The sequence below is a fragment of the Primulina tabacum genome, chromosome 10 (assembly GCF_025594145.1).
Source record: "Primulina tabacum isolate GXHZ01 chromosome 10, ASM2559414v2, whole genome shotgun sequence".
Classification (NCBI taxonomy): domain Eukaryota; kingdom Viridiplantae; phylum Streptophyta; class Magnoliopsida; order Lamiales; family Gesneriaceae; genus Primulina; species Primulina tabacum.
In genome coordinates this window covers 7,701,519-7,712,586 of record NC_134559.1, presented here as the reverse complement: position 1 = coordinate 7,712,586, position 11,068 = coordinate 7,701,519, and the positions used below count along the sequence as shown (strand labels likewise).

Here is an 11,068-nt window from a genome sequence, read left to right as displayed (position 1 = left end):
ATCATCTCTTCTTTGGTAAAATCATACACTATTCAACAATCTTCAATTTCAGTATGATTTAACAATTTATCGGATTTATTCCAAAAATCGACGAATTTCAACCATCACCAAAACTATTAAATATATACTTCAAATCGAAGAACTCGTGTCAACGATCCTAGATATGAAGTCGGTTCGTCGATTGGATAAACCGATAAGTCGCACGATTGAGAAGAAAACCGAAATAATATTTTCTCTCTAATATCTCACCTCTCTGTTCGACATATGCTGTACGGTGGAAATGAATTGAATTCCGTCTCAAGATTTAAATTTCTTTTTTTTTATTTTTATTTTTATTATATTATATTATTATTAATATATTATTATTAATATAATAATATAATATAATATAATATATAATATTTAACATTTTAATATCTATATATCCTTTCGGACTAGTCAAACGATCAAATTTCCCAAAACTCAAAACATGAAACTTCTACATCTTTGAGTTTTCTACGATATATCTAAATTTCAAATCATTTGGACTTCATATGACCAAGATATGTCATATTTTATTCATAAAAATTAATTCATTATTTTTCAACTTATTTACGAAAATGTCATCAAAATAAATTTAATATTTTTCAACTTATTTACAAAAATGTCATCAATACTATTTTATTCTCGGGGTCTCACAATAAGTCCCTCATCTTCTCGTCCAAAACCATGTCACACCTCACTGCTTTGCTCCCTCCTTCTCCATAAATACAGTTGAAATTTTAAGTGAAATTTTTCTAAAAGATTTGTAGCTCCTAATACAAGAGTTTATGGTCTTGGAAAATTATTAACTAATATATAAGTTACTCATCTTTGTGCATTACTCGTGCAAGTATTATCTTTCAATCATATTTGCATGAGTTCGTACATATCTTCGCATATGTGAAATCTGACTTTAAAATGGACCTCGGGGCCTAGTAAAATTTCGGCATGACCACCCCGCAAATAGGACATCCGAAAAACTCAAGCAGCAGTTTATATCAAAATATACTCCGAAAAGAGTTATTAAAATAAAAATCAAAGTCAACCAACCTATAACCGCATTGGCCTCCTGACTAAGCAGAAATTCAAACTTACCAAATACTCACCAGATCATAAGAACCATAGAGTCGACTCAGAACATACAAAAACAACCAAATATCACTACAGATACACGGGACATGTCACTGACAAATAAACTACAACACAAGACTGAAACAAATTTCAAGACATACATATAGACTAACTGGGAGACTCCACTGAACAAAACCAAGCAATCCAACCTCAATCCCGAGCTCCACTGGCGGAACCTCGATTTGATGCTGCAAAACGACTCGAGAGATCTACCAATGTGCCCAATAGCAAACACAGCGCCCCCCCCCCCCCCCCCCCCCCCCCCCCAAGAAAACAACTGAGGTTGGGATTCCGGTATGAAACAGTTCAACAATAGCAACAATAAACATAAATCATGCATAATCATATAATAAAATGTAATATGCAATGAATGAACGGCTCAACGACAATCGGGATAACAGGAGCCAATAAACGATACGATAACAACTGGAATAATGCTCGAACAACAACACACAGGGGAGCTACATCGTCATGCAGCTAAACCGCCCTGCCAAGTATGCGAAGTATGCCAGGCTGTGGTGAATAACACCCCTGACTCGGCCTCCATACAGCTGATACGATACAACATGATGACACAACAGAACGAATTAGATGACACAATCCCAGCGCTCACCTCAAAAAGCTACACTAACCACGATATTGTTCAATCACATCTACGGTCTCATGTGTATAGGCCTATCAGCCACACTATAATTCTGAGATACACAACACTGCCAGATAACAATGGATATCAACAACGAGCTAGCAAGAACGATAGGGCTCAACATGAATGACATAACAATATTCCCTATGTTAAATGCCAATAATATGTTACAATAATACAAATATATCACAACGAAGGCATTAACAACTTACAACAGTCAAGAAGTCATAGATACGATCAGTGCAACACAGAATAACAATTTAAACACAATTTATGCTTTACAATCGTATGTTACTGAGCTGTAACATACCTATACCAACTTGTCAAATCCAAAGATCGACTTTACTTCAAGATCCTCGGCCTAAACAAAACAACAATAAGCTGATCATGAAAACTACATTCTATTCCAATGTCTGAATTGGCACTAAAGATCATAAAATTCATATATCGCTCAATATTAACTCAAATCAATATCCGCCAATTGAAATGAAAAAAAACTCAATTATCTAAGTTTTTCCTGTTGAAACCATCTTCGGAATCTCAGTATATTAATCTCAGAATTTGCAAGAACACACTGCCACTCCCGAATTTCGCGGACAGAATTTCACACACTGTGCAGTTCCAGAAAAATGAGCATAACTTTCTCAATTCTTATTGGGATTTATCGATTCAAGTCTCGTTTCGAAGAAAAACATAGATCTAGAACTTTCATTTGAACCAAAATTCCAACTGCACAGAGGTCATATTCTCGAATTACAGAAGCACACAGCTCAATTGCAGAATTTGATTTTGACACATTTTGGTAGAAAAATCATATCAAATCCATTTCTAATTGAAATCTCATTTTTCCAGTGGCTATAAACAGATAACCTAAAGCATTAAAAAGTTTATTTAGGTCATTTCTACAAATTCAAGCTGAAAAGTCGCAGCAACACAAAAACAACTCATCCAAATCCGAGAGAATTCACGCAGAAAATAGAGTACATGAACAACAGCTTCGATCTACCCGAATCCTTGCTCAAAATTAGGGATTTATTGCTTGAATTGAAGCATAAGATGTTAGGAAGACAACCTTTCAAGAATTTTTTAGTTTCGACTTTAAACGGAGGAGATATAGAGATTTTACGTTAGCTGCTACAAGGATTGCAAGAAGAGGGGTTCAGGGAAATGAATTTTCTTTCCTTTCTCTTCCTTTCTTCTCTCGTTTCTTCTTTCTATAAATGGGGTGTGTGTGTGTGTGTATGTATGCATAAATGTAGTATCTATGCTCCTTTTTATCTCGTTTGTATTTATTTTGTTCTCGTGTGTTATTTAAATTCTATATGTATTTTGTATCGTTAAATTCTCCGATATTCTAAAATACATATTTTTAACACACTTTCTAAAATTATTTTGCATAAATAATTATTTTAGTTTAAAACTCAATACTTATTCAATTATACCAAATTACCGGATAATTAATTACAGGGCCTTACAATTAGATCTGATGATTTTCTACAAGTAAGAACTCAACAAAAATTTGATGATACTTGACATTTTATAAAGTTTTTGTGTCCACATCTAATTTGTCAACCAATCAAGCTCTTTTAATTGAAAAATCTACGTTGAATTGAATTTCTTGAAGTATATATATGGTTAAAAAAATAATCAAAATATTAGGTTTTTTTCATTATGATAAATGTCATTATGAGAAACTTTGAAATATTCGTAAATATTCTTTTAGCTGATAACATGAATGACCATGTGTGCTTCCAATTCTTAATTTTTGAAGTTATGCAATGCATATAAATAGGAAACTACGCCTAATGGGTCGGTGTTGGAAATCAATAACCTTAGCATGCCTTCGTTATGTATACGATAGAGTGTTAGGATCGAGAATGTGTTTAGAGGGGGTTGGAAAAAGAATTTAGTTCAATATTTTTTCCTTTTTAATAACAACATATAGGCCAATATATTTTTGTTTACATAAATAAATATTTTTTACTTAAACTTAGTCTTGATTTTCATGAATCTTTATTGAAAAATATTTTATTGTCCATGTTTTTTATATGTTTTTGTTGTTTATACATAATCATTTCGATATTTTTACGACTGCCGTCTCAAATAATCATGGATTTTTTTCTTTCAAAAGTAGGATTTTCCTTTTTCTAAAAAAATAAATGTAAAATAGAAGTCGTGTTAACTGAAAAGTTTATTTATTCTGACATAACAAATTTATTAGGGAATTGCCACCCAAAATCAAACCCTAACAAATCTATTATATATATTGCGCCTTTCTCATTCCTCATTTGCTGTTTAAAATTCATTTTACATTTACTTTTGACGACGGCTTGTGCGCTGATCTCTAGCTAAATGTAAATTCTATAAGAAAACTTTTGATTTCTTTTTCTCATTATTTTTATTCTTCTTGCTATCCCTCATTTCGATAACCCTTTTTCAGTTCATATCTTGATTGAGATTTATTTCTTCTGAACTTGTATCAGATCTTGTGATTTTTCAGGTACAAACGTGGATTTCATATGTACAATTGGATTTCTTGATCTTTAGATTTATCATCATTTTCATTCTTCTTTATGTCTATTTGGATAAATCTTTTCCAGATCCTATCTCAGTTGAGAATTGTGATCTATGCGGATGTCACCACCATCAGATCTGATGATTTTCAGGTACATATAATAACTCAACATAAATTTGATGATACTTGAAAAGTCATAAAGTTTTTGTGTCCACGTATAATTTTTCATCCAATCAAGCGCTTTTAATTAAAAAATCTACGTTAAAAAATCTACGTTGAATTGAATTTAATTTCTTGATATATATATATATATATATATATATATATGTATATGGTTAAAAAAATAACCAAGATTGTGATAAATGTCATTCTGAGAAACTTTGAAATATTCGTAAATATTCTTTTAGTTAATAACATGAATGACCATGTGCGCCTCCATTTCTTAATTTTTGGAGTTATCCAATGCATAAAAATATGGAAAAAAAAAACAGGTCGGTGTAGAAAATTAATAACCTTTGCATGCCTTCTTTTTCTACATGGTAGAGTATTCCCACACTTAATTTTCCTCTTGTCTAAATTGTTGATAATTTGTATAATGCTTATTAATTTGTAACTCGAGTTAATTTTATGATTTTAAATTAAGAGTTTTTTTTCCCAAAATATTAAGCAATATCTAAGTTACTAATCCTCGTGCTATACACGTGCAAGTATTGAACATATTTTTCTTTGATTAATCTCATTACTATTTGAAATCTTATTTGTAATTTTTCTAAAAAAAGGAACATGTCTCACCCCAAGGTTTATTTACTCGATATCTTAAATTAATTTGAAATTTTATGTGTAATTTTTCTAAAAAAAACTATGTCTCACCCCCAAGAGTTTTCTCCCCTCCCTCATCTTAAACAAATTTGGTACTCATCATTGTGCTATACACCTGCAAGTATTGAACAAATTTTTCTTTGAATAATTTCATTACTTTTGAAATCTTATTTGTAATTTTTCTAAAAAAAAAAAGGTAATATGTCTCATCCCAAGGCTTGCTTACTCCATATCTTAAATTAATTTGAAATTCTATGTGTAATTTTTTTAAAAAAACTATGTTTCAGCCCCCCAAGAGTTTTCCCCCCTCCCTAATCTTAAACAAATTCGATACTCATCATCGTGCTGTACATGTGCAAGTATTGAATTTTTCTTTGAATAATCTCATTACTATTTGAAATCTTACTCCATATATCTTAAATTAATTTGAAATTTTATGTCTAATTTTCCTAAAAAAAACTATGTTGCACCCCCAAGAGTTTTCTCCTCTCCCCAATCTTAGACAAATTTGATACTCATCCTCATGCTATACATGTGCAAGTATTGAACATAGTTTTCTTTTATTAATCTCGTTATTATTTAAAATCTTATCGGTAAATTTTCTAAAAAAAAAAAGTAACATATCTCACCCCAAGGCTTACTTACTCCATATCTTAAATTGATTTGAAATTTTATGTGTAATTTTTCTAAAAAACTATGTCTCACCCCAAGTGTTTTCTCCCTTTCCTCATCTTGAACAAATTTGATACTCATCCTCGTGCTATACATGTGCAAGTATTGAATAGAGTTTTCTTTTATTAATCTCATTACTATTTGAAATCTTTTTTGTAAATTTTCTAAAAAAAAGTAACATGTCTCACCCCAAGGCTTACTTACTCCTCCGTATCTTAAATTAATTTGAAATTTTATGTGTAATTTTTCTAAAAAAAGCTATGTCTCACCCCAAGAGATTTCTCCCCTCCCTCATCTTAAACAAATTTGATACTCATCCTCGTGCTATACCCGTGCAAGTATTGAACATATTTTTCTTTGGTTAATCTCATTTCTATTTTAAATCTTATTTGTAATTTTTCTGAAAAGAGTAACATGTCTCTCTCCAAGGCTTACTTACTTCATATCTTATATTAAGTTGAAATTTTATGTATAATTTTTCTAAAAACCATTATGTCTCACCCCCTAGAGTTTTTTCCCTTCCTCATCTTAAACAAATTTGATATTCATCCTCGTGCTATACATGTGCAAGTTTTCAACATATTTTTCTTTGATTAATCTCATTACTATTTCAAATTTTATCTTTAATGTTTCTTTTTTTTAAAAAAAAACTATGTTCCTTCCTTCTCATCCGTTTTCTTGAAAAGCTCCCAGAGCATGCGCTTATATTTCAACACTCCGATTTTTGCTTCCATTCATGTGTGCTCCAAATAGTGTTCCCACGCATTGGCATTCACCCCTCATCCTGCACCAATTACATAATGTCTTCTTATATAGATCTGCAAGACGTGTACTCCAAGTTTAATTATTGTCCATGTCTAGTCGAGGAACCCAACGAAATTTTCCTTGCAATTAAAATTTCTACAAAATTAAGTTGATTAAAATTTTAAAATTATATATATCAAATGATATTAATAAATTTTCTTACCTTGAACTCCAAGAAGAAGTCCCTCGTCTTCTCGTCCACATGCTTCCAAGAATGTCCCTGAAAGGCATTGTGCAACTCTGCAAATTTCTAGAGCTCTAGACAGGTGAACACTTTATATACGTGTAACGCACACATATATGTATTATTTATATACATATGTACGTATATTAGAGAAAATTATTATATCACAATGTGCAAAATATATATCATATGATTCATATAATCATATTATTTATGAATTCATAAGGTAGAAATAAGAATGACTCAAAATACTCTGAGATAATAAAAAATTCAATGTCAGAAAGAAAAAAATATCCATTTCTTGAGTTCAAAAATCAATTCTTCAAAATTGGCATCCAGTACAATCACAAATTCCTCAAAATTCTCATCAATGAGCGGGTTAAGAGTTACAAGACATTTATTAACTAATATATAAGTTATTCATCCTCGTGCGATACTCGTGCACATATTATTTTTTAATTTTTATGCACACATTTTATTTCTTTGATATATAACATCCCAAAAATATTAATTTATTTATAAGTTATTTATCCTCGTACGGTATGCGCCCAAATATTAATTTTGCACACAAAATACACGTGCACGAAGTCATATGCAAAAAAATGTTGGTCGAAAAGATAATTAAATCAAGTTTTTAAAATAGGCAAAAATAATCGATCTATATTTTAATTTTTACAACTTTTAATCAATTGATCACGAATTAAAATTTGAACCACATATGTTAGACTCTTCAAGGGTTGAGCATGAATTATTTGTAGCATTTGTGAAACAAATTGCTTTCACTTGAAGTTTTTAGGTTTAAAGACCATAGATAAATGAAATGAGAAAAACAAATTTAGTACAATATTTTTTCCTTTTTAATAATAACATATAGACCAATATATATTTGTTTACATAAATAAATATTTTTTCACTTAAACTTAGTCTTGGTTTTCATGAATTTTTATTGAAAAATATTTTATTATCCATATTTTTTTATATGTTTTTGTTGTTTGTACATAATTATTTCGATATTTTTATGATTTCCGTCTCAAATAATCATGGATTATTATTTTTCAAAAGTAGGATTTGCCTTTTTCTAAAAAAAATAAATTTTAAATAGAAGTCGTTTTAAGTGAAAAGTTTACTTATTCTGACATAACGATTTTATTAGGGAATTGCTACCCAAATCAAACCCTAACCAATCTATCATATATATTGAGCCTTTTTCATTCCTCATTTATTCTGTCTAAAATTCATTCTACGTTTACTTTTGACGGCGGTTTGTGTACTGATCTCTGGCTAAATGTAAATACTATAAAAAAAACTTTTTATTTCTGTTTCTCATAATTTTCATTTTTCTCGTATCCCTCATTTCAATAACTCTTTTTTAGTTCATATCTTGATTGAGATTTATTTATTTGCACTAGTATCAGATCTTGTAATTTTTTAGGTACAAATGTTGATTTCGTATGTACAATTGTATTTCTTGATCTTTAGATTTCTCACCATTTTCATTCTTCTTATGTCTATTTGGATAAATCTTTTCCAGACGCAGTTGAGATTTTTATTCTATGCGGATGTCGCTACTATCAGATATGATGATTTTCAGGTACAAATAATAACTCAACATAAATTTGATGATACTTGAAATGTTACAAGTTTTTGTGTCCACATATAATTTTTCAACTAATCAAGCGCTTTTAATGAAAAAATCTACGTCGAATGGAAGTTAATTTATTGAAATTATGGTTAAAAAAATAATCAAGATATTAGGTTTTTTCATTATGATAAATGTCATTCTGAGAAACTTTGAAATATTCTTTTAGTTAATAATACGAATGACCATGTGTGCCTCGCCATTTCTTAATTTATGGAGTTATCCAATGCATTGAAATATGAAACTATGCCGAATGCATGCCTTCGTTTCCTACATGATATAGTATTCCCACACTTAATTTTCCTCTTGTCTAAATAGCTGATAATTTTTAATTAACAATCCAATATTAGTTTAATATTCTTATGAATTATATACTAATATTCGACTGAAATTAATGTTAGTCTCAAAACAATTCTATAAAAGAAATATTAACATGCATAGATAATTAATAAAAATTAATGTTTGCACGTGTAGGACCGAGCTTTACCAAAAGATATAGCTAGTGGTAATGGTGCAACTCAAATCTTTTAAACGGCACAGCAACTCAAGTACAACGGTTCGATCGCTCTACCAAGCAAGGACAATTATTGCACCCAACAATCTCCCTCCCAATAATTGCACTCCTTGTAATCAATGGAAATCGAACTCGTGACCTTGGCTCTGATGCCAATTGTAGGACCGAGCGCTTGCCGCCTTACCAAAAGCTATAGCTAGTGGTAATGATGCAACTCAAATCTTTTAAACGGCACAGCAACTCAAGCACCACGGTTCGATCGCTCTACCAAGCAAGGACAATTATTGCACCCAACAGCACGAGTATTGGATTAGAAAGACAAACTTACACGAGCATTGCACGATGATTGGTAACTTATATATCAAGTAATATTTTGTCAAAACATGAACTCTCTAATCTCCTCTCACGAGAGAATTGTAATTCTGAGAACCGATTTTTTCAACCTTTTTAATTAACCATGTGTAAGGAAATTGAAGAGCTCAGGATCTTGAATTATGGCATGAAGTGGGAAAATCTATTGAAAAAATCCTTGTATTAGAAATGTTATTATTTATAAAGTCAATAATTTTTATACCAAGACTTGCAAAATAGAAATTTGGGAAGGGGATTCACAAGATTGAGATATCCTACAAGATCTAAAGAATTAGCATGATATTTTCGAAATTATACTAGAGTATATGCCTAGATATTGTGATGCATGGATGCATGGTAACTTACAAGAAGAAGTGGAAGAAAATCATCAAACTTGTGCACAAAAATTCCTTACCCTAGCCACCATATTTTCGAATTTATGAAGGATATTGAGATCAAGGAATAATCTCACCACTTAGGTAGTTGAATTTTCGAAAAAAGGCAAGGAAATTTGGAGTCAAATATTGCAAGATTTGAAGCAATTTTGGCATGATTTAGCCACCATATTTAGCTCCATCCTCCTCCCCTATAAATAGTGCATCAACCCTAGCCATTCCCACACCACAAACTCGAATTCCCTAGCTGCAATTTTTGAAATTTTCAGCAGCATCCCCTAGCCAAAACTCTGCTCAAAATCGTCCAAGAAAAATCAAGCCGAAGTGCCGCCGAGTGAGGAACAAGGAACGATCCACTTCCCGAAGCCGAGCACCTACGTTTTTAGCAATTAAAAATAATGTAAGTGGGCTGTTTTAAATATTTAAACTTCCAGAGTATGCATGTGTTCGTTTGTTGTTGTTTTAAAAATACGGTCGAGCACCGTCGTTCTGTCCAAGCGTTTTTTTAAATATTGGTACGTGTATGTGTTGGCACTGTGAGGATTCTCCAAAAATGGGTGGAATTCCAACATATGGCCCTTCATGGTGGGATAGAACCCTTTTATGGCCTCGCCCCCTTAGAGGATTAAAACTTAGGGATTGATATCAGTAAACCATAGAAGGTGAAAAAATCGCAGTGCTGTTATGATATGAATATGATGTTACGATTATGAAAAGCATTATGTAATTATGTGTTATTTTCGAAAATGTTGTAAAATTTTTATGTTGTGCTCGATATGCACCCCATTTGCTGAGTATTTCCCAAAATACTCACCCTCCTTACAACCTTTCCCAGATAATATTAAAGAAGAACTCGAGGAAGAAGAATCCGAACAATTCTGGGGATGATGATGGTTCAAGAGTTTAGATTAAGTTTAAGTTTATTATTATCCAGTTTTACGTTTCCGCATTAAACTCTGTTGTTTTTGAGATTTCGGTTTTGTAAAGACAATGGTTATCATCGTTTGAATTATGACTTATAAAATGGTTTCGATTTACATTGTGCTACAAAGTCTTGTTGTTTCGATTGTGTGATTGTTAAACAACGTCGACGTCAATCCCGAGTCTCGGGGCGTGATAGTAATTCCATGTCTTCTCCGAGTGGCTACTTGAATTCCCTAAAATGTCTTCTCCGAGTGGCTACTTGAATTCCCTGAAAGAGGTCCCCTTATATTCAAGAGTTCGTCTACTTACATCCTTATGATTTCCCAATTGTTTTTCCATATTAACTACACCAGACTAGTATAAGAGTGAGGTAATTTCCACCTCGAAGCCTAAAATTTGAAATTTTATGTGTAATTTTTTCTAAAACTACTTTCAACTCCAGGCTTTCATTCATGC

At 31.5% G+C, this 11,068-nt stretch overlaps 1 long non-coding RNA gene across 1 annotated transcript; it reads left to right on the top strand.

Annotated features, from left to right (window-relative positions):
* Positions 1 to 3,932: 3,932 nt before the first annotated feature.
* Positions 3,933 to 10,716, top strand: LOC142506160 (uncharacterized). Its single transcript, XR_012804525.1, has 6 exons — positions 3,933 to 4,149; positions 4,236 to 4,295; positions 4,396 to 4,461; positions 6,785 to 6,871; positions 8,321 to 8,380; positions 10,524 to 10,716. It is a non-coding gene; the product is annotated as an uncharacterized LOC142506160 (long non-coding RNA).
* The last annotated feature ends 352 nt before the right edge of the window (positions 10,717 to 11,068 follow it).